This window comes from Podarcis tiliguerta, assembly GCF_965153285.1.
Source record: "Podarcis tiliguerta genome assembly, chromosome: 2".
NCBI lineage: Eukaryota > Metazoa > Chordata > Lepidosauria > Squamata > Lacertidae > Podarcis > Podarcis tiliguerta.
In genome coordinates this window covers 109,433,340-109,460,744 of record NC_139535.1, presented here as the reverse complement: position 1 = coordinate 109,460,744, position 27,405 = coordinate 109,433,340, and the positions used below count along the sequence as shown (strand labels likewise).

Here is a 27,405-nt window from a genome sequence, read left to right as displayed (position 1 = left end):
GTGGGGGGCAGCCCCCTCAAATATTTTATGGGGGGGGCGCGAAGACCCTTCAACCACTAGAAGTTGGCTCCTATAGGTGTCATGGTTGGAATTCAAACTGGGAGTAAAGAGGTAAAGGGACCCCTGACCATTCGGTCCAGTCGTGACCGACTCTGGTGTTGTGGCGCTCATCTCGCTTCATTGGCTGAGGAAGCTGGCATACAGCTTCCGGGTCATGTGGCCAGCATGACTAAGCCGCTTACTGGCAAACCAGAGCAGTGCACGGAAGCGCCATTTACCTTCCCGCCGGAGTGGTACCTATTTATGTACTTGCACTGGCGTGCTTTTGAACTGCTAGGTTGGCAGGAGCAGGGACCGAGCAACAGGAGCTCACCCTGTCGCGGGGATTTGAACCGCAGACCTTCTGATCAGCAAGCCCTAGGCTCAGTGGTTTAGACCACAGCCAAGAAGCTCCCTGTGTGACCTTGGGCCAGTCACCGTCTCTTAGCCTACCTCACAGGGTTGTTGAGAGGACGAACCGGGGAGGGAGAGGAGGTGGTATAAAAATGTAACAAATAAAAGAAGCGTCCTTTATGCTGTTGGGAGCGAAGAGGCTACCTCGCGCGCTTCCACGCGAGGCCGCTTCTCCTTTAAGAGGCTGGCGCTCGGCCGGCTCTGCCCGAGGCCGTCCCAAGTCCCCCCGGCCCAGGGCGTGTCTGTCCCCGGGGTGGCACCGGCCACAGGGAGGGAGCGGAGCTGGCGGTGCTGGTCGTGCGCGGAGGCTGGCCAGGAGCGCGCGGATCCGTGGAAGCGGAGAGGAAGCCCGGGCCCCGAAGGCCTACCCGGCGCCGGCTCCGGGAGGACCCCCTGGACGTCTCCATCTTTGCGCCGCGCCTTGGCCGCGGAAGATGCGCATCGTCCTCCTTGGAGCTGCTGCTGCTGGCGGCGGCGGCGGCGCTCGTGTCCGGGGAGCGCGGTGATTAGCCAGATGGGGACCGGCCTGCCCGGCTGACGGAGCGGGGGGAAAGGAGGAGGAGGAAGAGGAGGAGGAGGAGGAGGAGCGGGCGCTTTTGTTGCCGCTGCAGCCGCTGGATCGTCGGCTGCGAGGAGAGGCTGCGCTGCCGGGCGGAGGTAAGGGGCGGCGGGGCGCAGGATCCGCATCTGGGGTATCGGGGTGGGGAGATCGGGGTTAGGAGACGAGGTGGATTATGGTGCGGGGTGGGCAGAGGCTCGGGCCGCCCGGGGATGGAGCTGGTGGGGGAGGGGAGGTCTGGATGGAGGGATGGATGGATGGAGAGGCAATGATGGCGCGGAGCAAAGGATGTCCAGTCCTGGCGAAAGGATGCTTTTTCTCTGCTGTTGCTGTTGATGGTCCTCGCTAGCGCTTAACCTGATGCTGGCTCAGATCTCTGCTGAGCACCGTTTGGAGGGGTTCATCTTGCGTCCTCCTCTCTTTCAACACCCCCACCCCACAGATATTTGGTGTTTCGGTTTGCCTCCGCGGTGTGACTTTGCAGGAGAGAAAAAGGCACGGCTGTGGTCTTTACTTAGCCCTACAAGTAATCTTGACGGGGAGGGGGGGGAGGCGGAAGGATGCCCTCTCCTTCCCACCCCCCTTTCCGAAGAGGAGCCCCCATCTCTCCCCCCCCCCCACCTGCTTGGATGGTTGCAGGGACGGCAGAGAGGGCGCAGCAGCCTCAATCGAACTGTGGATGAAGGATGGATTTGCGCCATCGGTGCCTTGGATTGGGTTTCACCTGCGCTTCCTCTCCGACCCCCCCCCCCCACCCGTCCACTTTGCTTAGAGCCAGAGATGGAAGGATGCGGCTGCTTCGAGGCCAAGTGGCTGGCCGGGGCTGCCCTCCCCGTGGCCTGCCTTTGCCCGCAGAATGGTCCTCCTTGGGCCCTGTGTGGAGGATGCTGGAGGGAAAAGAGAGGAGGCGAGTGAAGAATGAGGAGGCAGATGGACTGAGATTCCCCAGGGCTGGCAGCTGGGGAAGGGGGAGGGGGAGCCAGGACCCAGGCGAGGGGAGGGGAGAAGAGGGGATTCTGTTTTCATGGTCTCCAGCGCCAGACCCATACAAGAGTTTTGTGTGCTTGCACCTCTCCCCTTTATCTAATTTGGAATAACCACTACTAGATTATTATTCCCGTTTAATTCAGAGGGGCTGCCCCTTCAAACCTGCCTGACAACAGCAACCTCTGCTGTGGAAATCCTGCCCCAACGATTAGATGTTTGGGATCTGCTATACTGTAGTTAATAATGAGGAAATGTACTCTGCATGTGCTCAGAGGCACGCTCTCTCCTGTTATTCATTGGCTTTGTCTTTCGGATCTGGTGCTCCAAAACAAACAAAACCCCACATTCAGCACATATTTTATGCTCTGAAAAAAATTGCCACCACACTGGCCCTATATTTAGAAAACAAATTAGAATCACCCCCCCCCCGGCCTACAAAACAAGGAAGGCCACCCTCCCACCTCACTTATCGTTTTTATATTACCCTGAATATGGGATTCACCAGATTGTAAAAATGGTGTTACAGGAGCAGCTAATTTCCATTAAGTGAATTCAGGAGTGTATTGCTAAGGTTGTGGAAAAAACAGCTGTAGTCTCCTCTTCCCCCATGGAAGAACTATGATGGTTGGAGTCGGGGGGGGGGGGATGTTTTTTAGGTAGGGAGAGTCATTTGCTGGAGCAGAGGAAAGCAAATCCACCCCCCCCCCTCCATTCTGCTTTTCCATCCATCTGTCTCATTTCAATAGTCTCATTATGCAATCTTTGGTAGCTTCCCCCCTCTTTTTTTATTATTTTAGGATGGGGTGGGGGGAAGAGATGGAGGAAAGCCTTTCACACTCTCAGGTGCTATGAAGCAAAGAGGCTCAGCTGGGGCTGATAAACTAGAATACGGACAATAAAGAGTCTCCTTTTTTGCCACATACTTCCTATATGACCTTGGGAAAGTCACTTATCTCCTGTAGGCCTCCAGCCCTCCACAACAGGCATGCCACATAGCTATAGGGTAGATGGGGTTATGTTGCTGTATTCACTAAGTGGTTCCCAACTAGCTAAGGATTGTAGAACCCCATTTTTCAAAAGCCAACCCATAGACCCCCTAATTTTGAAAATGTTGATACCTCTGTGGTAGCTTTTGTTATGTGAATGGTGTTATATGATCTGTTCAGCCGCTGCAGTGAGGGGGTTAGGATCAGCATGTATTTCTGATATGGAGCTGGGGGTTGTGGAAGCACAGAGGGGTTTAGGAGAGGATGCCTTTAAGCAAGTTTGTGTTGTTGAAAAAGGAGGGGGCACGGAAGTGCTTCAGGGCCTCATCCAGCAGGGGGCATTGTGCACCCCCCCCCCCTACTATCTTGGTCTGGTCAGATGCAAAAGGAATTACCGTAGACCATGCGAATCCTTTGATTCAATGCTTCAGAACACCGCAGCTCAGTTGTTTCATTTTTGTTTCGTTTGACACCAGGGTTCCTTATTGGTGTTTACGGCATGTGGAGTCCTGAAATGATTTTGGTAGAAACCTGAGGACAGATGAAACCTCCACTTAGGGGTTGCACCTCTCAGACAGAAGGATTTGGGGTTAGAATAAACTGTATATATTGGGTTAGAATATACTGTATATAGAATAAACGCGGGTGGCGCTGTGGGTTAAACCACAGAGCCTGGAACTTGCCAATCAGAAGGTTGGCGGTTCAAATCCCCGCAACAGGGTGAGCTCCCGTTGCTCCGTCCCTGCTCCTGCCAACCTAGCAGTTCGAAAGCATGTCAAAGTGCAAGTAGATAAATAGGTACCGCTCCGGCGGGAAGGTAAACGGCGTTTCCGTGCGCTGCTCTGGTTTGCCAGAAGCGGCTCAGTCATGCTGGCCACATGACCCGGAAGCTGTACGCCGGCTCCCTTGGCATATAAAGCGAGATGAGTGCCGCAACCCCAGAATCGGCCACGACTGGACCGAATGGTCAGGGGTCCCTTTACCTTTACCTAAACTGTATATTGACCGGCTCATATGTGTTTGGGAAAGGTCTGGGGTTAATTTATCTACCAGGGCCATAGCTCAAGGATTTGCTTTGCAATACAGATGGTCTCAGGTTCAGTCTCTGGCATTTCCAAGTTGGGCTGTGAAAGACTCGTCTCTGAGAGAGAGAGAGGCTCTGCCAGTTCGTAGAGATGATGCAGAACGAGCTGGACCAATGGTCCAACTTGGCATAAGGCAGCTTCCCATGTTCCTATGTTTGTTCCCAAGCTGGAGATGTTCTGTCTCCAATGTCCCCAGCAGGATGCCTCTGAAGACCAGTTGCTGGGAATCGCAGGTGGGCAAAGGGCTGTTGTCCTCAGGTCCTGCTTGCAGGTTTCCTTTAGGCATCTTGTTGACCACTGCAAGGCCAGGACACTAGACTAGATGGGCCTTTGGCCTGATACAGCAGGACTCCTGCCTATCGCAAGCCTTCAACAGTTTTTAAACTGGCTATACCTATGGTGGTATCTCCAACTGTTGTTCATTACGAGGGACGCGGGTGGCGCTGCGGGTTAAACCACAGAGCCTAGGACTTGCCGATCAGAAGGTCGGCAGTTCGAATCCCCACGACAGAGTGAGCTCCCGTTGCTCAGTCACAGTTCCTGCCCACCTAGCAGTTTGAAAGCACATCAAAGCGCAAGTAGATAAATAGGTACCACTCCGGCGGGAAGGTAAATGGCGTTTCCATGTGCTGCTCTGGTTCGCCAGAAGCGGCTTAGTCATGCTGGCCACATGACCCGGAAGCTGTATGGCGGCTCCTTCAGCCAATAAAGCGAGATGAGCGCCACAACCCCAGAGTCGGTCATGACTGGACCTAATGGCCAGGGGTCCCTTTACCTTTACCTGTATACCTACAGTGGGATCTCCAACTACCACAAACAAAATAATAATTCTGTTTGAAAGATAGGGGCATGCTTCTGTGTGCCCGCTGTACTGCGCAGCAGGGAAGGCAACAGGGTACAGTGGTACCTCAGGTTAAGTACTTAATTCGTTCCGGAGATCCGCTCTTAACCTGAAACTGTTCTTAACCTGAAGCACCACTGTAGCTAATGGGGCCTCCCGCTGCCACCGGAGCACAATTTCTGTTCTCATCCTGAAGCAAAGTTCTTAACCCGAGGTACTATTTCTGGATTAGCGGAGTCTGTAACCTGAAGCGTATGTAACCCGAGGTACCACTGTATTCGGTTTCTCTTTGGGTTAACTCTCAGTGTTAGAATAGAAACTCAGATATATAAGCTAGGTGCCCAATGGCTCGTTAAACCAGGGCTACAGTTGCCAACACAGAATGTCTAGTTGCCATTTTGGGGCCAGTTGTATTTTGCAATACGAGTTTTTGGTTCCTGCAATTCATTCTGATTGTGCAGATAAAATATCATGGATAGAATTCAACAGGATGTGTTGTTAGTGTGTGAAAACGGGCAAGATCCAAAGATCCCCAGCTATGCACCTCCAGATGGCATTTTCACTTGGTCACAAAGCCACAAAATATGCCTGGCACCTGGTGAATTTCAAAAATTGCTCTGGAACACTTACATACATTATGAAAACGAAACCAGTTGGCACATTGTTTAGTTTTGTATAATTTATACTCTTTCTAGTAGAGATTTGGTGAAAGAGCTATTCCCAAGCCCCACACCCTGACCAGTGAAAATATTACTAAGACTATTCCAACAGGTGGAAAATAGCATGTTCTGATCCCACTAATTGGACGCGGGTGGCGCTGTGGGTAAAAGCCTCAGTGCCTAGGGCTTGCTGATCGAAAGGTCGGCAGTTCGAATCCCCGCGGCGGGGTGCGCTCCCGTCGTTCGGTCCCAGCGCCTGCCAACCTAGCAGTTCGAAAGCACTCCCGGGTGCAAGTAGATAAATAGGGACCGCTTACTAGCGGGAAGGTAAACGGCGTTTCCGTGTGCGGCTCTGGCTCGCCAGAGCAGCGATGTCACGCTGGCCATGTGACCCGGAAGTGTCTCCGGACAGCGCTGGCCCCCGGCCTCTTGAGTGAGATGGGCGCACAACCCTAGAGTCTGGCAAGACTGGCCCGTACGGGCAGGGGTACCTTTACCTTATCCCACTAATTAACATGGAGCCAGGATTGTCAGGTAGATTTCCTGCCCAAACCTTTTGGAAATGAAATAAATGTTGCATATGAGATGTCTCCAATAGTTTGCAAAATCTGTCTATTTTTTAGGCCATTTTGTCCTACCCTTCCTCCAAGCAACTAATGGATCACCTCACTTCCTATTTTATCCTCACAACAACCCTGTGAAGTAGGTTAGGCTGAGACAAGCGACTGGGTCAAGGTCACCCAGGGAGCTGTGTAGATGGGTGTGAATTCAAATCTGTGTAAATTCTACTTGCACACTGGCCCTCATTCTGTCAACCTTGGTGTTTATCAGCCTGGTGGGATTCAGTAAGAATCAAGTAAGCGCCTATCTGCATAACTCCACCTCTTCATTTACATATCACACCTTGGGTTCTGTGTCTTGGTCGCTCTAGAACATGGATTGTCGACTGAGTGCTGTCCAGACATTTTGTTGGACTACAACTCCCATCATCCCTTACCATTGGCCATGCTGGCTGGGGCTGATGGGAGCCGTAGTCCAAGAATTCAGAGTTGGCCATCTCTGCTCTAGAGCGTGACACGACACAGAAGCTGCCTTTTATGCCGGAAACCAAAACAAAGAGGAGATACTGTTCTTCATAGGTGGCGGGTGGTAGCACTGGAAAGAAAATCCAAAAGTCCTGGCCAGCAAGACGTTGCCTCTAATTGCACATCACTATAAAATGCAGGGGATGCGGGGGGCACTGCGGGTTAAACCACAGAGCCTAGGACTTGCCGATCAGAAGGTTGGCGGTTTGAATCCCCGCGACGGGGTGAGCTCCCGTTGCTTGGTCCCTTCTCCTTCCAACCTAGCAGTTCGAAAGCATGCCAGTGCAAGTAGATAAATAGGTACCACTCTGGAGGGAAGGTAAACGGCGTTTCCGTGTGCTGCTCTGGTTCGCCAGAAGTGGCTTAGTCATGCTGGCCACATGACCCGGAAGCTGAACTCCAGCTCCCTCGGCCAATAAAGCGAAATGAGTGCCGCAACCCCAGAGTCGGTCACGACTGGACCTAATGGTCAGGGGTCCATTTATCTTTACCTTATAAAATGCAGAGGTCACCGAACTTTTACTCAGAGTAAACCCATTGAAATGCATAAACAGGGCTAAGTTAGGTCCATTCATTTCAATGTGTCTACTCAGAGTAAACCTTTGTTTACTCTGTCCTTTGTTTACTCTGTCCTTTGTTTACTTGTCCATGGAGGCACAGGTCAAATCTGTGTCCAGGGCAGCTGTTTACCAGCTCCATCTGGTACGTAGGCTGAGACCCTATCTGCCTGCAGACTGTCTCGCCAGAGTGGTGCATGCTCTGGTTATCTCCCGCTTGGACTACTGCAATGCGCTCTACGTGGGGCTACCTTTGAAGGTGACTCGGAAACTACAACTAATCTAGAATGTGGCAGCTAGACTGGTGACTGGGGGCGGCCGCCGAGACCATATAACACCGGTCTTGAAAGACCTACATTGGCTCCCAGTACGTTTCCGAGCACAATTCAAAGTGTTGGTGCTGACCTTTAAAGCCCTAAACGGCCTCGGTCCAGTATACCTGAAGGAGCGTCTCCACCCCCATCGTTCTTCCCGGACACTGAGGTCCAGCGCCGAGGGCCTTCTGGCGGTTCCCTCATTGCAAGAAGCAAAGCTACAGGGAACCAGGCAGAGGGCCTTCTCGGTAGTGGTGCCCGCCCTGTGGAACTCCCTCCCACAAGATGTCAAAGCGATAAACAACTACCTGACATTCAGAAGACATCTTAAGGCAGCCCTGTTCAGGGAAGTTTTTAACGTGTGATATTTTAGTGTATTTTTGGTTTCTATGGAAGCCGCCCAGAGTGGCTGGGGAGGCCCAGCCAGATGGGCGGGGTATAAATAATAAATTATTATTATTATTATTATTATTATTATTATTATCATCCCATATTTATAATTGCACATTAACGGGTTTCATCGTCATTACTTGCCCCAAGCTCTCTTTTCATGAAACTACTGATACCCTTTTTGTGATTCTTACTGCCTCAACAACTGTGACTTCTGCGTTGCAGGGGGTTGGTCTAGATGACCCTTTGGCCCCTTTCCAGCTCTACGGCTCTATGATTCTGCGACAGGACTACAGTGCCCAGAGCTCTTCTGTGGAAGAGTTTTATAACCCAGTTTACATCCATAGTGCAGTTGTGCTCTAGAACTAGATTTCTTCCTTGCGCCAAGGACTGAATGTAAACATCCTTGCTCCGTGCTCTAATTGCCAAGCAACAATACCCCCTGGGTTAATTAAAAGCGCCAGCAATGCGCGTCTATGTACAAATGCTCATTGTCCCTGCCGTGAGAGTCCCTCCTTCGTCTCTGTGGAAGCATGTGGTTAGCGTGGGTTAGACCTGGTGGTGTGCAAGATTGCTGTCACTGGGTCGCATGGGAGCTACTACATATATTCTCTTTGCTATGATATTTGATTTCAGCCTGTGTTTGAGGCATCACACACACTTGTGATTCTAGCTGTGGCGGTGGAATCAGATCCTTTCCTTAAAGTGTCTCCTTCTGAGGTTTGGAGGCAGCTATGATTATGGATGTGTATTTTTGTCAGCTTGGCTTTGTTGGAAGCGATGCTTTTTTTGAAAACCGCATCCAGTCAATTCTCAAATTTTAAGCAGTGTTCCGGGTAGCGAGGGACAGAATCCGATAGGATTTATGACGAAAACTTGGCAAGACCGAAATGGCTCTGCCCAGAAGAACTTCATCTGCCAGCCAAGCTCCGCTCCAAAAGCTCTGATTTTGTACAGCCAATAGAATTATGGTGTGTAAATGAGGCAGAGAGGAAAGGATATCGGTTGGCCACGTTGCTTCTAACGTCAGAATGGTCCCAGACAGTTCAGATTCACCTGACTTTGCTGATATCATCCTGGCAAGACTTTGGGGTGGCAGAGATTTCTGATTCGGGGGGGGGGGAGTAAATCAGCCATGCTGGTAAATATTCTGAATTAAATTCAAATATCGTTTCCCGTTGCTGAAGGAAGGAGCAAGGATGAAAGAGTCCTACTGCAATATTTGGAAGATAGGAGGCAGACTGAAACATTTGACGATGCCGTGCTTGGTTTATATTGCTTAATAAAAGTGCAAAGCTTTGGTTTATGTAGCTTAGTAAAAGTGGAAAGCTTCTCTTCCACTATCATTTACGTTTTAAGATAAACTGAGAGTGCTAAATACATCTGTGAAGAAGATAAGGCAAGGAGTTCTGATTCAAGTGAAAAGCCACTACCCTGAGTTGTGTCTACTCTAATTCTCCTCTCAATTAATAATATCTGGTGTTCTCCCACTTTTTACAGAAAACCTAAATGACATCATTGTCCAATGGTTGCAGCACACTGATTTCTCCCTTGTTTTTCCAGACCTGATTTGTGATTTTTCTACAATTGCAGAACCAGCCTCTCCAGTGTAGACTCCTGTGCCTTTAATTAAAAGTTCCCTGTTTACAGGTCCTGTTACTTTATTTCTTCTCATTGAACATCAGGCAATCAGCAATGAGCAAATGGGACCTGCAGCAAAATGTTGTAGTGTGTAGTGCTCCTGTTCTGGGAGCCAGCCAGCCATGTCCTTTTTTTTAAAGGATACTGTACTCCATTGCATTCCCTCTTCTTTTAATGTTCTTCTCTTCCACCACTACCACCTCCCTAACTGTCAGTCAGAATTTCATGGCCACTGAACTTCCTCATTAGTCCTCATTAAGCTGTGTTTGAGGTCCCTCTCTCTTACATACAATTTTATTTTTTAAAAAATATGCTTCTGCAAACCAGAGTTTCCCTTGGCCTGCTGATATCTCCTTCTTCTCTATGGTTGGTCCTTTTTGGTTACATAAGGATTAATTTATTTCTGCAGATGTGGCAGTAGATGTGCTAGATAGATGTTTTTTCTCATGAATGCACTGAATGAGAGCCAATGAACTGAAGATTAATCCTGACAAGAATGAGGCATTGTTGGTGGGATGGGATGAATGGATGGGAGGTGACTTGGTTTCGATGGGACGACACTCCCTTTGAAGGAGCAGGTACATAGCTTGGAGGTACTTCTGAATCAATTGCTGTCACTTGGGCTCAGATGGTTTTGCTGGCATGAAGTGGCCTTCCATCAGCTTTGGTTGGTGGCCCAGCTGTGCCCCTATCTGGACAGGGATAGCCTAACTTCTAGATTAGTTTACTGCAACGCATTATATGAGGAACTGCCTTTGAAGAAAGTTTGGAAACTGCTGTTGGTGCAGAAGTCAGTGGCCAGGCTGCACACCAGAGCAAAACAGTCTGAGCACATAACGGCTCAGGACCGCAGTATCTCAAGGACCGCCTCTTTCCATATGAACCTACCTAGACCCTGAGATCATCTTCTGAGGCCCTCCTTCGTGTGCCTCCTCCTTGAGAGGTCCAGAGGGTGGCACCACGAGAACAGGGCCTTTTCTGCAGTGGCTCCCCGTTTGTGGAATGCTCTCCCCAGGGAGGTTCGCCTGGCGCCTTCAATTATACACCTTTAGGCACCAGGCAAAAACATTCCTTTTTAACCAGGCCTTCGGTCGACCTGATTTACATCTTATGCTCTTTTAAAATTTGGTGGGGTTTTTTGGGGGGAGCTATTGGGTTGTTTTTATTTTTATTATGTATTTTGTGTTTTTATATCTTGATTTTATTTTGTGAACCGCCCTGAGACTCCTGGGTATAGGGCAGTATATAAATCCAATACATACATACATACATACATACATACATACATACAATCCTGGCCTGACTGCACTGGCCACCAATTTCTGCTGGTTTTGATCAGCCTTACGCAGCTCCAGAACCAATACCTCAAGGACCACCTCTCCCCATATAGAATCACAGAATTGTAGAGTTGGAAGGGACCCCAGGGGTCATCTAGTCCAACCCCCTGCCAATGCAGGAATCTCAACTGAAGCATCCATGGCAGATGGCTACCCAACCTTTGCTTTAAAACCTCCAAGGAAGGAACTGACCCTGTGATCATCATCTGAGGCCCTTCTCCGTGGGAGAAGTTCCAGGGAGGTTCCATGGGAGGTTCCAGGTGGAGGGCAACACCAGAACGGGGCCTTTTCAGTGGTGGCTCCCCACTTGTGGAATACTTTCCTCAGGAAGGCTCACCTGGCACCACTATTTAGTTGTCAGGCAAAACCAGTTCTATTCCACAAAGCCTTTGGCTTTTCATTATAGGTGGGCTCCTTCAGTGGGTGGGATGTTTTAGTTTTCTCTTTGCAAAAACAGTATATAATAATACAGTAATAATAATAATAATAATTTATTATTTATTCCCCAGCCACTCTGGGCGGCTTCCAACAGAATATTAAAATACAATAGTCAGTTAAACATTAAAAGCTTCCCTAAACAGGGCTGCCTTCCGATGTCTTCTAAAAGTCTGGTAGTTGTTTTTCTCTTTGACATCTGGTGGGAGGGCGTTCCACAGGGCGGGCGCCACTACCAAGAAGGCCCTCTGCCTGGTTCCCTGTAACTTGGCTTCCTGCAGCGAGGGAACCGCCAGAAGGCCCTTGGTGCTGGATCTTAGTGTCCGGGCTGAACGATGGGGGTGGAGACGCTCCTTCAGGTATACTGGACCGAGGCTGTTTAGGGCTTTAAAGGTCAGCACCAACACTTTGAATTGTGCTTGGAAGCATACTGTGAAGAGCTGAGGGACAAAATTGTTCCCTGCACAAACTGAATCCTCTCTGGCTTTGATGAGGAAGGTCTCCTGGGGGGGCTCTGCCTGTTGTGTCCCAAGATTTGGTGCAAGGTAGCTCAGTTCCCTGCTGCTGGGACCTCAACCAAAGACAGAGGCTTTGAGGAAGGGGAGCAGCTGAAGAGGTGGCTTATTTCTGCTCCATCTGAGGCAAAATAGGCAGCTGGTCACTGCAGGATCCTTGCTGTACCTCCTGTTCTTGGCTTAATTTATCCTCAGGCAGAGGAGGGGCAAGGAAGAGTGGCCTTCTCTCTCTCTCTCTCTCTCTCTCTCTCTCTCTCTTTTTCTGGGTGAGGGGGTGGGGGAACGGAAGGCAATTGGCCAAAAGCCCTCGCAATGCAGGGAAAGCAATTGTGTTCAGGATGCTGATGTGGAAAAAACCTGCTCCTTTTTCCCTTATGGGGTATCCAAGAACCCGTATAGAGTCCTTAAACGGGTTCCTTATCGGTAGGAGAAAATAACAGAGGCCAACCAGAGAATATTGAGAAGCAAAGCAGCTAGTAAGCCTGATCTTTACTCAAGGAACTGCAACAGGGTCCCCACCCACCACACGCAGGAGGGAGGAGGGACCCAAAACAATGGTGCGCAAGCCCTTATATAGACTTCTCACCTGGTTTGGCCAGCCTTCTTCTTCTTCTTCTTCTTCTTCTTCTTCTTCTTCTTCTTCTTCTTCTTCTTCTTCTTCTTCTTCTTCTTCTTCTTCCACCCATCTTATTGGGTTTCCCCAGCCACTCTGGGCAGCTCCCAACAAAATACTAAAAACACAGTAAAACATCAAACATTTAAAACTTCCCTATACTGGGCTGCCTTCAGATGTCTGTTTATTTTTCTGTGACATCTGATGGGAGGGCGTTCGACACGGCGGGTGCCACTATCAAGAAGGCCCTGTGCCTGGTGGCCGTAACTTCACTTCTTGCAGTGAGGAAACCACCAGAAGGCCTGGCATCATTGTTAGGATTTTGAAGTCTTCAGCTAAGACAGGTCTGGGGAACTTCTGATCCTCAACATGTTGGGATTCAGCACTACCTTGGCTATTGGCTAGGTTAGCTAAGGTTGACAGCAGATTAGTCCAGCAACATCAGGAGGGGCAAAGGTTCCCCACCTCTGAGCTAAGATATTCTGGTAGGGCTCAGTGCAGAGCACTTAGGGGATGAGTTTGGCAGTAGGAGAGAGCAGAGCATTTTTCTGCCGTAGCCCCAAGAAGAATGAGCTTCCTCAGAGTTTCCTCAGGAAGTTCTGTAAAGCCCGCTGAAGTCCATGGTGACAAATTTTTATGTTGCCCTGCAGCTGATTGATTGTTATGAGCTATAGCAACAACAACAACAACAACAACAACAACAGCTAGGATTTAATTATCTTTGGGAGATTTGTATGTTTGAGTAATCATTTCTGAGCTGTGGTCAGATGTTTTAAATAAACTAATGCCCATTCTTCCCACGGCCGATTCACCCATGAGGTGGACTGAGGCAGCCACCTCGGGCGACAGAATCCCAAGGGCTGGTGCCCACACAGGGGCCCTATCCACCCTTGCCATGGCTGCTGGAAAACTGCCTTCTGCATCTGGGTTCCAGCAAGATTTTGCGGGCCTCTCACAAGACCCAGTTTCTTCCTGGCATTGCAGAGGAGCTCACCTTGAAGAAGTTGTGCCAGAAGTTGCGCCGTTGTCATTTGTATTCCATCGGGTCAGTTTTGTGTGTGTGTGAGTCACTTTCCCTCCCTCTGATCTCTGCTCTAGACGGGGAAATGTTTTATCAATTACCCCCTAATCTCCTCCGTTAACAGTCTCTCTCTTGACTTCCAGGAAGCGCCTCTCGTGTTTTCCCACCGCTGCCTGAATCATGATATTTTACTGTTGAAATTTAATGACCGTTGTCATTGTTGTGACGGCAGCCCTGGGAGAAAGTGAGCAAGGCAGTTTGGTCTGTGAGGCTCGTGGTGCCCTGTGCAGTATTGCTTCAGTCCATACTCTTACAGACTGGTAAATGGTTGGTGTAACACAGTGGCAGAGAGGCTAAGCTATGAATCACAGAAGCATATGATTTTAGACTTGGAAGGGGTCCCCAGGGTCATCTAGTCCAACCCTTGCTGTGCAGGAACCTATGACCCTGAAGTTAAGAGTCTCAGGCTGGATCCTGCCTCTGCCACACAGGAAAACACTCCCCACCAGCACTCAGCCTCCATTTCCTTCCATCTAAAATAAGAATAAGAATAAGAATAATAAGAATATTTTTTTATTTATACCCCGCCCTCCCCAGCCAAGGCCGGGCTCAGGGTGGCTAACAAGCAATAATAAAAACAAGTTGAATGAATACAACTTAAAAACAAGATTAAAAAATATTGAAACATTAAAATATTAAAATGCAGCCTCATCACAGGAGGAGAAAGGAAAAAGGAAAAAGAAAGAGGGGGAAGGAATCAAATTGGCTCCAAGCCAAAGGCCAGGCGGAACAACTCTGTCTTTCAGGCCCTGCGGAAATAAATCAGATCCTGCAGGGCCCTGGTCTCATGAGACAGAGCGTTCCACCAGGACGGAGCCAGAGTTGAAAAGGCCCTGGCTCTGGTTGAGGCTAATGTAACTTCCTTAGGGCCCGGGACCTCTAAGGTGTTGCTATTTATGGACCTTGAGGCTCTCCGTGGGGCATACCGGGAGAGATGGTCCTGTAGGTACGAGGGTCCTAGGACGTGAAGGGCTTTAATGTTTGTTTATTTCTTAAATCTCTGTACAGCCCTCTGAGGATCACAGGGTGGCTTACAATATGCAAACACAAAAACACATGCCATAATAACAAGCCAAAAAAAATACCTGTTTAAAAGGCCATAGATTGTTTCATTAGCCAAAGGCCTATGAGGAGAGGAATGTTTTCACCTGGCACCTAAAGATATGTAACACAGGCGCCAGATGAGCCACCCTGGGGAGAGCAAATGGGGAGCCACCACAGATAAGACCCCGTTCTTGTGTTTTAACACCCTCTAGACCTCTTATGGAGGAGGCACACAAAGAAGGGCCTCAGATGATGATATTGGGCGGGGTGTTAATAATACTTGCAGAAGGTTTGGGGGAACTTTTTCAGCCATATTCCTGAGCGCCATATTCCCTTCTATTGGCAACTCTGCAAATGCAAGGATAGGGTTGGGTTATCAATGAATATATATATTTACTGTTCTTGTTGGCATCTGTCTGTCTTGAGAGACAATGGAGTGCACCTTGGGGGGGAGGCATGGGCATGAAGCAAAACCTCTCCGTTAGCGGCACTAAAGTGACTTCCCCAGGGTGGAATCCTGGGCTGTGTCTATGGAGGTCCTGGGCTCCCCAGATGGCAACTCCCAGCCTTCTCAGCCTCACGGATGTGGTCTAAAGGAAAGCAGAGCAATATATTTGGCACCAGCTGGGCTGCAGGACTTGCCGGAAGGAGAGTTTGGATTTGATATCCCGCTTTATCACTACCCAAAGGAGTCTCAAAGCAGCTAACATTCTCCTTTCCCTTCCTCCCCCACAACAAACACTCTGTGAGGTGAGTGAGGCTGAGAGACTTCAGAGAAGTGTGACTAGCCCAAGGTCACCCAGCAGCTGCATGTGGAGGAGCGGAGACGCGAACCCGGTTCCCCAGATTACGAGTCCACCGTTCTTAACCACTACACCACAGGACCCCAAGTTGGATTTGCGTAGAGTTTACTCCTTAGTCTAGATATCCCACAAGGCAGCAGAGGTTTAGGATCAGAGTTTTTCTTCTCCTAGATGGGCTACTTGCCCAGTTTGACGAGCCCTATCTATTCCCCACTCCCCTCTACGGCATTTGCAGAAACTGCCTTCTTCACTGTTGGACCTATTCTTGGTCTTGTCTGCTCAGTGCAACGGACCGGCCTGTCATCCCTAAGTTACTGTGGGTTTGCGGCCCATCAGCTACCCTCACCTGGTTTAGCCAGCCAGTTGAAGCCATTTCCTGGGGTGCAGTCGCATGATGACAGCTTCTAGGAGCCACAGGTGGGAGCTGAGTGCAAGGTGGGAACCAAAGGAGTATATCCCTACCCTGAGACCCCACAAGCCCCATGTATTTACAGTATTCAACAGATTATTATTATTATTATTATTATTATTATTATTATTATTTATACCCCACCCTTCTCAGATCAAAAACCGGGCTCAGGGTGGCTAACAACAAATTTTAAACACTTTAAAACAAATATAAAAGCAGCATAAAATACAGTATAAAAACATGAATAACAATAAAATTCAAAAAACCCCAAACAATTACCGTATTTTTCACTCTACAAGATGCACCCGACCACAAGAGGCACCTAGTTTTTGGAGGAGAAAAACAAGAAAAAAAATATTCTGAATCTCAGAAGCCAGAACAGCAAGAGGGATCGCTGCGCAGCGAAAGCAGCAATCCCTCTTGCTGTTCTGGCTTCTGAGATAGCTGCGCAGCCTGCATTCGCTCCATAAGACGCACACACATTTCCCCTTACTTTTTAGGAGGGAAAAAGTGAGTCTTATAGAGCAAAAAATACAGTAGATAATCCCCAGGGCTAGCTGGCTGAATTGGTCCTACTTGGGCCAGCGAGGAGGCCAGGGGAGAATTAGCTGTAGGTCTCAGAGCGGGGGATATTCATAAAAGGGGAGGGGGAGGGAAGAGAAGGGAAATAAAAGACCAGGCTGAATTCAAATTAAAGGCCAGGCGGAATAGCTCTGTCTTACAGGCCTGATGGAAGGAGGTTAAATCCTGAAGGGCCCTAGTCTCATTGGACAGAGATAATTTGAATACTGTAAATACTGATGGTAAAGTAAAGGTAAAGGTACCCTTGCCCATATGGGCCAGTCTTGACAGACTCTAGGGTTGTGCGCCCATCTCACTCAAAGAGGCCGGGGGCCAGCGCTGTCCGAAGACACTTCCGGGTCACATGGCCAGTGTGACATCGCTGCTCTGGCGAGCCAGAGCCGCACACAGAAACGCCGTTTACCTTCCCGCTAGTAAGCGGTCCCTATTTATCTACTTGCACCCGAGAGTGCTTTCGAACTGCTAGGTTGGCAGGCGCTGGGACCGAACAGCGGGAGCGCACCCCGCCGCGGGGATTCGAACCACCGACCTTCTGATCGGCAAGCCCTAGGCTCTGTGGTCTAACTCACAGCGCCGCTTTGGGACTTATTTCCAGGTAAATAGTTATAGGATCACATCTTAAAAGGTAAAGGTACCCCTGCCCGTACGGGCCAGTCTTGACAGACTCTAGGGTTGTGCGCCCATCTCACTCAAGAGGCCGGGGGCCAGCGCTGTCCGAAGACACTTCCGGGTCACATGGCCAGTGTGACATCGCTGCTCTGGCGAGCCAGAGCCGCACACGGAAACGCCGTTTACCTTCCCGCTAGTAAGCGGTCCCTATTTATCTACTTGCACCCGAGAGTGCTTTCGAACTGCTAGGTTGGCAGGCGCTGGGACCGAACAGCGGGAGCGCACCCCGCCGCGGGGATTCGAACCGCCGACCTTTCGATCGACAAGCCCTAGGCGCTGAGGCTTTTACCCACAGTGCCACCCGTGTCCCTAAATACTGATGGTAATGTTACTTTATTTACAGCACAACCATGTGCACTTCTACTCAGAAGCGAGTCCCATTGAGTAAAATGGGATTACTCCCAGATAAATGGCCACAACTGCCTTCACCCTTGAGGTGTTTTGGACTACATTTCCCATCAGCTCCAGCCACTGAACTGCACCTTTTCTCACTCCTGGCGATTGGTTCAGCTTTCTGGGACTGATGTGAGTTGTAGCTCAGCAACATCTCACAAGTTCCCCACCCTAGGTGTATAATCATTTCCTGTTAGCGTACCTCAAGACAGATGGGAATTCAGGACTCAGCGTGAGAAAGTGAGAAGCCATGATTGTAGAATCGTAGTGTTGGAAGGGAACCCAAGAGTCATCTAGTCCAGCCCCCTACAATGAGAGGAATCTCAGCTAAAGCATCCATGACAGAGAACCATCCAACCGCTGCTTAAAAACCACCAAGGAAGGAGAGTCCACAACCGTTCCATGATGGCTTCAGGGTTTTCGTGACAGTCCCAGCATTGTCGGGTCAGTTGGAGACAATGGTACAGTGGTACCTCAGGTTAAGAACATAATTCGTTCTGGAGGTCTGTTCTTAACCTGAAACTGTTCTTAACCTGAAGCACCACTTTAGCTAATGGGGCCTCCCACTGCCGCGCAATTTCTGTTCTCATCCTGAAGCATAGTTCTTAACCCAAGGTACTATTTCTGCGTTAGCGGAGTCTGTAACCTGAAGCGTCTGTAACCTGAGGTATCACTGTAGTTGTTTATTTCCTTGATATCTGATAGGAGGGCGTTCCACTGGGTGGGTGCCACTACCGAGAAGGCCCTCTGCCTGGTTCCCTGTAACCTCACTTCTTGCAGAGAGGGAACCACCAGAAGGCCCTCGGAGCTGGACCTCAGTGTCCAGGCTGAACAATGGGGGTGGAGACACTCCTTCAGGTATATGAACATACACCATTTTTGGAGTCTCAACAACAGGTCAGCCACTCTTACTTTAGCCATGCCTCTCGATTCCCTGCACATAGAAAACTGGCATCGTTCCCAAGTGACTCTTCTTCTTGACGTCTAATTTTCTGCATGCGATCTGAAGTGGTGCAGTCAAGAAATCTCATCTGCCGTTTTGCGGGACCCTGAGCCTCGAAGATAAGGCTTGTGAGAAATGGCAGCCAGAGCTATGGCGGGAGGGAGGCCGGATCTGCAGTGTTGACAAGCTCTGCAGTCACTAGATGGAGCCCGAGATTTAGTTTCCCCCCGGAGGAGGACGTTCCAGTAACACACATCTCCCTTCCCAGAAGTGTCTCTAGAGCTCTTTGCCGCTCATTTGCATGTGTATAAAGGGGACCTGTCAGCCTAATAAGAATGCAATTAATTTCCACTGAGCGCATCCTATTCAAAGGTATCTCCGAACACTTCTGCAGATTTAATAATATAGCTGGGGGAATTATATAGCATTACAGATAATAAATAATAGATTCTAACAATAGGGGATTAGAAGTGGCAGGTCGGCGGTGCTCTCGGTTATGCCGGGGTAAGACTTGAGATCCAGATCTAGACTTCTAGAGAGCAGTCGCAGAAAATCTTCCCCTCTCCCTTTTGCTGCCAGGTCTATGAGAGCATCTCTTAGTGCATTTGAGGGATGAAGGCTAGGCTCTAGAGCAGGGTTTCCCAAACTTGGGTTTTTTGGACTACAACTCCCATCATTCCTAGCTAGCGGGACTAGTGGTCAGGGATAATAGGAAGTGTAGCCCCAAATCAGCTGGAGACCCAAGTTTGTGAAACCCTGCTCTAGAGCAATGGCCTTCAGCCTTGGTTCTCTAGATGTTGTTGATATACAACTCTGTCCATCCCTGACTGTTGGCTGAACTTCTTGGGGGTTATAGAACAACAGGATGTGGGGAACCAAAGCTGGAGAACAGTGCCCTAGAGTTTGATGCATTTGGGGAAAATATGGAAATGAGCTTGCTGAACCTCGGCATAGCCATGATGTGGGGATAGGTGTGTAGCCGTTTAACCTGGTGCAGTTTGGGCAACGTAGCTCAGCGGTTTTCAGAACTGTGGTCCAGGGAGCTCTGCATTCCCATAGGCTTCAATGAAATGATTGTCAATGTCAGATGGGCTTCCCATATAGACAGCTGGCTTACCTGCCACTACCAACCTTCCCCTGAAATTTGGAGCCACAGAAGATAATTGAACATGTTCTGGAGAGGAGGTCTAATTTGGTGAGGCTCAACAGGACTGATGCTCAACACACGTTGCATGAACTGAGAATGCACCTTAGAATATGATCCATAATTCTCTGCAGTGCTTCCATGACAGACAAGTCCATCTGGAACACGTTCTGCATGTTCAGTAGACATTTTGAAAACCACTGGCTAGCTCATCTACAGTGGGGGGGGGGGAGAGTATTTGATCCCCTGCTAAATTTGCCCGTTTGCCCTCTGATGAAGAAATGACCAGTCCATCATTTTAATGGTAGGTTTATTGTAGCTGTGAGAGACAGAATAACAACAGGAACCCCCCCCCCAGAAACCCAGAAGACAAAAGTCAGAGATTGATGTGCATTATAACGAGTGAAATAAGTATTTGATCCCCTATCAACCAGCCCCAAATGTCAGGCTACCTGGTATCTTCACTGTATGTAAGGAGCTGAGATTAGAAGCACCTGCTGTAAGGGAGAGGCCTTACCTGTAATCCCAGTTTGTTACCTGTAATCCCAGTTTGTTACCTGTCGACAGAAGCAATCCAGCAGATTCCAAAGTAGCCACCATGACCAAGACCAAAGAGCTGTCCAAGGATGTTAGGGACAAGACTGTCAGGGACAAGCATTTTGCTGCCAAAAAGTTATTAAAGCCCCATATTATCCTTTGGAACTGCAGTTTTCAGGCAGGATATGACAAAAAGCCCAACATTACTAAATATTATAACTCTTCAACTCAGATGTCCCTTGCTGGCTAGGGTTAAAACAATGAAATAAAGCTCGCTTAGTGTTTGGAGCTGTCCTAAGAAGTTACATTTTTCCCTTTCAAGCAAGTATTTCTGAAACTAAATGTGAGATTGATTGAAGCTTGGGCACATAATTCTGCCCTCACAAAGTAAGATGGGCAAAGTGTAATAAATTCTCTCTTTATTGTGCATGGGCCGAGTCCCAGAAATATGAAGAACCCATAAATATCATAAATAGGGTTGCCAGCTTTTGATTTCAAAGATGCTAGCCCTCTGGGAGATGCCAGGAAGCAGAGATGGAGCAGGCAGGACAGAGCCAGGAATGGGCTAGGGGTGGAGCCAACCAATTTGGCTTTGCAAATCAGACCCGGCACTGCTTACCTCACAGAACAGTAAAGTGTTGGCTGGCATGAGGAAACCCTAATTTTGAACCCAAAGACAAATAGACGTGAGCAAGGCAGCCTTCCAAACACTTCCTCACCTGCTATCTATCCATTAGGTTTACCAGACCAGTACAGCACAGAAAAACTGATTTATTTTCATTTTAATTTCTTGAGAATTCTGGTCCTCCCTAGCCACAGTGCGTGTGTATATATGAATGATGTTGTAACGCACTAAGGGGAGCCATAGACCTCATATGGCACCTCAAGAGATTCTTGGGAACCCCCCTCCCAAAAACCCCAAAATATGTCATTAATTTTTTTTTATAAAAAAGAATTTGCTTCTGTGGTTCTCCCACTGTGAGGCCACAATGATACTTAATGGGCACCCCCAACCCCCCATATTAATTATTCTTTTAAATACAGTGGTGCCCCGCAAGACGAATGCCTTGCAAGACGGAAAACCCGCTAAACGAAAGGGTTTTCCGTTTTGGAGGTGCTTCGCAGGACGAATTTCTCTATGGGCTTGCTTCGCAAGACGAAAATGTCTTGCGATTCCTGGGGGGGGGTTTTTTGCTCCCCACCCCCTTTTTCTAAGGCACTAAGCTGCTAATAGCCTTTTAGCAGCTAATCCGCTAATCCCTTAAGCCTTTAATAGCCGCTAATAGCCGCTAAACCGCTAATAGCGCTAATCCGCTAATAGGGTTGCTTCGCAAGACGAAAAAACCGCTAGACGAAGAGACTCACGGAACGGATTCTTTTCGTCTTGCGAGGCACCACTGTAGATTTCCACAGGCTGCTAACATAGATCCTACACTGTGATACTGTGGTGCCAAAAAAGTTTTTTATGAGCCCCACAAGAACCCCACAATGTGTCAGTTTTAGATAGGTAGGTGTTGTTGTTGTTGTTTAGTCAAGTCCGACTCTTCGTAACCCCAAGGCCCAGAGCACGCCAGGCACTCCTGTCTTCCACTGCCTCCTGCAGTTTGGTCAAACTCATGCTGGTAGCTTCGAGAACACTGTCCCACCATCTCGTCCTCTGCCGTCCCCTTCTCCTTGTGCCCTCCATCTTTCCCAACATCAGGGTCTTTTCCAGGGAGTCTTCTCTTCTCATGAGGTGGCCAAAGTACAGGATCTGTCCTTCCAGTGAGCACTCAGGGCTGATTTCCTTCAGAATGGATAGGTTTGATCTTCTTGCCTTCCATGGGACTCTCAAGAGTTTCCTCCAGCACCATAATTCAAAAGCATCAATTCTTTGGTGATCAGCCTTCTTTATGGTCCAGCTCTCCCTTCCATACATCACTACTGGGAAAACCATAGCTTTAACTATGCGGACCTTTGTTGGCAAGGTATATAGGTAGTTTTTACTGACCGTTCTACCTTTACCATTGGAGGAAGTAAGTCTCTGAATACCAGTTGCTGGGGAAATCACATCAGGGGAGAGCGCTGTCTCACCCATGTCCTGCTTTCAGGCTTCCCACCAGGGCATCTGACTGGCCACTGTGAGAACAGAACGCTGGAGAAGTATTACAGGGTGTCCCTGCCAACTCTACAGTTTTGAGATTCTTTGACCTTATGTGCTTTTGTTTTGATCCAGCAGGACTCTTCTTAATGGGTCTGGAAGGCCTGAGTCAGGCATAGGCAAACTCGGCCCTCCAGATGTTTTGGGACTACAACTCCCATCATCCCTAGCTAACAGGACCAGCAGTCCGGGATGATGGGAGTTGTAGTCCCAAAAACATCTGAAGGGCCAAGTTTGCCTATGCAAGCCATGTTTTCATCAAGTTCCAGAAACAAAGCACTGTCAGTGCTTGTCTAATTTCCGAGAGGAGGGGTTTTGCACAGGGTGGGAGCCCAACGTAGTAAGAGAAGGCCCTCTCTCTGATCACTGAATGATGGGCATCCAGGCATGTCTGCATGGGGGCTATGCAAAAATCCCACTCCGATTGTTTCTCAATGAAGTGGCCCTTTGCCAGGACATCGTGCCTTGCTGACATCTCAGTATATCCAGCTCAACTTCCTCAAACGGGTGAGCTCCCGTTCCTCAGTCCCTGTTCCTGCCAACCTAGCAGTTCAAAAGCACGTCAAAGTGCAAGTACAGTGGTGCCCCGCAAGACGAATGCCTCGCAAGACGGAAAACCCGCTAGACGAAAGGGTTTTCCGTTTTGGAGGTGCTTCGCAAAATGAATTTCCTATGGGCTTGCTTCGCAAGACGAAAATGTCTTGCGAGTTCCTGCGGGGGTTTTTTCCTCCCCCCCCCCTTTTTCCCAAGCCGCTAAGCCGCTTAACAGCTGATCCGCTAAGCCGCTTATCAGCTGATCTGCTAAGCCCGCTAAGCCGCTAATAGCGCTAAGCCGCTAAGCCGCTAATGGGCTTGCTTCGCAAGACGAAAAAAACCGCAAGACGGAGAGACTCACGGAACGGATTCTTTTCGTCTTGCGAGGCACCACTGTAGATAAATAGGTACCACTCCAGCGGGAAGGTAAATGCCGTTTCCGTGTGCTGCTCTGGTTTTGCCAGAAGCGGCTTAGTCATGCTGGCCACATGACCCGGAAGCTGTACGCCGGCTCCCTCGCCCAATAAAGCGAGATGAGCACCGCAACCCCAGAGTCGGCCACGACTGGACCTAATGGTCAGGGGTCCCTTTACCCTTTACCTATACGTCAGAAGAAGGAGTCAGGCAGTTCTGGTGCATGGTTGGGAAGTTCTCTTGCACAAGCCCTGTTGAGATGAACAGGAGCAGTTGCAAAGGGTATGATTGTTCTTAGGATACGGTCTTCTTCTATCTTTAAACTGTGTTGAAAAATGAGGCATCAACCACCTATCCTCCAAGGTGGTTTTGTTTTAAGTTTTTCATGTGTGCTAAAACTCAGTCTAAGTTGTGTTTTTTAAAATTGTTTAACCACATCAGTTAATAAACATGGATACGTATGCTATAATGTTATTGTTTAGTTAAATAAATTGTTTAAATTGTTATTAAGGAAATGATTATTTTTCTCCTTCCAATAAAGTACAGCAGAAAAGTCACCCAAATATAACCAATAATTTCATAATTACCTGTCTTTGTATTTCTAATACTATAACCAAATCAGTAATTTTTGATGTAACTGTAAAAACTACTCTGAAAACTTATTATTCCAAAAAGGAAACCTTCATCTGGTTGTAAATATTAAGATTATACCACCAAGAATGAGTCTTTCTGTAAAAAATAAATGATTTAAATCGAGTCTTACGGACTAGTGATTTCAATCAAGTCTTACTGACTAGTGATTTAAATCGATTTGATTTAAATCAAATCCACCCTGATCCCACACAACGTTCCTGAAACTTCTGTAATTCACCATGAGAGCAAGGGATGGGAATATAAATAAATACAAAAGGATCAGCTTGAACTGTTGCATTTATTTGTGTCTCCTCGTTGTCGTCCCCCGCCTCCTCCAGATGAGCTTGACAAATTGTGACAGCAATAGGAGCACAGACGTGGCTTAAGGCTACGTCTGCTTTAGCAGCTCACGCAAGTCCAGGGGGAAGGGGCCTTGGCGCCAGATACACACTGTGTGCAGACGTTGGGTTTTCGGCGATTTAGAGGTGGGATTGAATGATATTTCCTACGGTTTGGGGTGCAAGGTGTGTGCGGGTGATTGCCTGGTTGAAACTGATTTTGCAGGATTTGATAGCGCTTGCGCCCCTCAAAAACGCTGAAACCGTTTCTCAGCAGTGTCTCGTCTCTGAAACCGGTGCAACAGGTGGGGTGTGTGTGTGTGTGTGTGTGTGTGAGAGAGAGAGAGAGAGAGAGAGAGAGAGAGAGAGAGAGAGAGAGAGTTAGTTTATTTCAGTGTATCAGCAAATGTCTGCCAGATATTATTTGTGACAGGTTATGCATTTCTCCACCAAACTCTCACAAGCGGATGCCTGGAGCAACTTTTTTTGAACTTGCTTTGAATTTGGTTTAATTAATTAATCTGTTTAGTACACGAAGGGGAGGGTGCTTATCTGCATTTTATATAGATGCTGTATGTAAGTGCCCAGTCTTTGTGTGTGTGTGTGCACTGTGGGAGGGAGAAATCTTGTAAGCCTCACAGTGTGACTCTAACTTCCCCTCCTTTTCAGCAATTCCATAACAAGTCCTCTCTCTCTCTTCCACCCTTGTGCCTTTTCACTTGTGATGTAGTCTGCTTAATTTCCTGAATCCATTGATTTGCACACGATTGTGAGTGCACTAGTCAAATGACAATCGGTGCTAGAAACTGGAAGAAAAACACTATTTACCACATGGCTCCTGGAGCCTAGGTTATGGGTGCAAAAACAGAATGGCTAGTCGCCTTTTTTTCAGTTAAGCAGCACTTTCTTTCTTTTTCAAAACACATGAACTAATACACAATTCACATCAGTGGCACATTGTTAATATCACATTTTTCATAGCAATTCTTCACTGGACGTGGGTGGCACTGTGGTCGAAACCACTGAGCCTCTTGGGCTTGCCAATCAGAAGGTCAGCAGTTTGAATCCCCGCGACGGGGTGAGCTTCTGTTGTTTGGTCACTGTTCCTGCCAACCGAGCAGTTCGAAAGCACGCCAGCGCAAGTAGATAAATAGGTACCACTCCGGCAGGAAGGTAAATGGCGTTTTCATGCGCTGCTCTGGTTTCGCCAGAAGCGGCTTAGTCATGCTGGCCCCATGACCCAGAAGCTGTCTGCGGACAAACGCCGGCTCCCTCAGCCTATAAAGAGAGATGAGCGCCGCAACCCCAGAGTCGTTCACGACTGGACCTAATGGTCAGGGGTCCCTTTACTTTTACTTCACTGGACACCACAAACATAAATGGGGCTCAGCCCCAGCCAGCCAGATGGGTGGAGATGTCAAGTGCCATCTTCAACTGGTCGCAAGTGGCTGATTTTGAACACTGATGACAATGGTCAAAAGGTATCACTTTAACATAAGTTATTGTTCTGAAAAAGTCCAGGAGTGGGATGGATCAGGCTGCTGCTGCTGTTTTCTTGCACAGATCAGGGATGGGGAAGCTGTGGCCCACTAGATGTTGCTAGACTACAAGCCCCATCATCCATGATCATTGGCCTTGCTTGCTGGGACTGGTGGGAACTGAAGTCTGACAACACCGGGTCTCCCCATCCCTGACGTCGATCATCAGCTGTGTCATTCTGATCTCTCGGCAATATCTATACGCCATCCAGAGTGGCTGGGAAAACCCAACCAGATGGGTGGGGTATCATCATCCTCTCAGTTTTCAAGGCAGGAATTGCACTATAATGCTTTTTACAACTCTGCTTTCCCCCTCTTTCCCCTGTGTGTGTGTGTGTGTGTGTGTGTTGAGTTGATATGTGAACCCGGAAGTGTAGAATTGTGTCCTGAACATGCATGTCAAACCTCCTCCAGTGGCTCAAGTGTCCAAAGGAAATATCCTTCTGCAAACAAACAGACAATATTATTATTATTAATTTTATTTGTATCCTACCCTCCCCGGCCAAAGCCGGGCTTAGAGCGGCTAACATCATATAAATAAGACAATATGCATAAAAGCAAGCAAGCAAGCAATTAAGATACATCCCACACTTAATTCAAACAAATTAAAATTAGAACTGGACAAGTGGCAATCTTCAGGTTAAAATTGAAAGCGGTTAATACTCGCCACGACCAACTGTTTCCACTGATATTATAAGGACCTGTGAGCGGGCTGGAAACCTCCTTTGTCCTTATACAAGAGAAAATGAGTCAGACTGAACCCTGACCAAAGGCCTGGCGGAACAGATCTGTCTTGCAGGCCCTGCGGAAAGATTTCAAATCTTGTGAGAGAGCGTTCCAGCAGGCCGGGACAATGGCCGGACCCTTGTTGAACGGTTTGGTAAATACTGGAGGATGTTAATTGAGAACAAAATGCAGCAGTAGGGGTTCATCTTGGACATATCTTATGTCCCGAGAGTGGGGAGCCAGTTTTAGAAAATGGTATGAAATTGAATTGATTTGGAAATGGCTTGTAATAATTTGGGAAATCGCTAAAATCAATTGGCAATAATAACAATAACAATAAAACCTTGCTGAACCAAAGGTTCTTCTCTCCACCCCACCCTTCCCTCGCATGCCACATTTAGACAGTGGCCCTTAGTAGATCGTGGCCACAGTACGGGGAAGGATGAAATAATTGCCAGCACATGGCCATACCAGATGACACCGAAAGGTTTACTTGCAGTGGTTATAGGGTAAAACCAAGCCACCAACCTATGTCAGGCTTGGTGTGAGTGCTATTCCTTCTGAAGATAATAGCAGATGTATCATTCATTTATATAATTTCTGCTATGGCTTTACTACACTCAAAGGGGCTCACATATTGATTAAAACGACAATGACAGTGAAACCCTATTAAAAAGAAAACTAGCAATTCATCACTTTAAAACCACAATAAAAACAAATCCAATTACAGCGGAACCATAAACGACATCTTCCACCAGCAAAGAAACCCCTCCCCCAGAAAACATTGTAGCAGTATCCCCCCTTTTCTAAAAGTGTGTTTTATGTAGCTTTTGGGTCGCCACCATGAGTTCATGCCATAACCTTGGGGGCAATGATCGAAAAGGCCCTGCTACTCGGTTTTATCAATGCAATGTCTTGGCTGGCAGGCACTGCAAATAGATTCCTCTTCCCCAGATCTCAACAAACAGGAGGGCTAACTGTATTTTTTATTTCTTTACCTTTTATTTAAAAACATATATA

The 27,405-nt window shown here is 48.2% G+C and overlaps 1 protein-coding gene across 1 annotated transcript in view; it reads left to right on the top strand.

Moving 5' to 3' along the window:
* Positions 1-642: 642 nt before the first annotated feature.
* MAP3K12 (mitogen-activated protein kinase kinase kinase 12) overlaps positions 643-27,405 on the top strand; it is a 115,625-nt gene continuing 88,862 nt past the window's right edge. The window contains exon 1 of the mRNA XM_083427398.1: positions 643-1,110. The gene's annotated coding sequence lies outside the window, so the exon portion shown is untranslated. The remainder of the gene's footprint in view (positions 1,111-27,405) is intronic.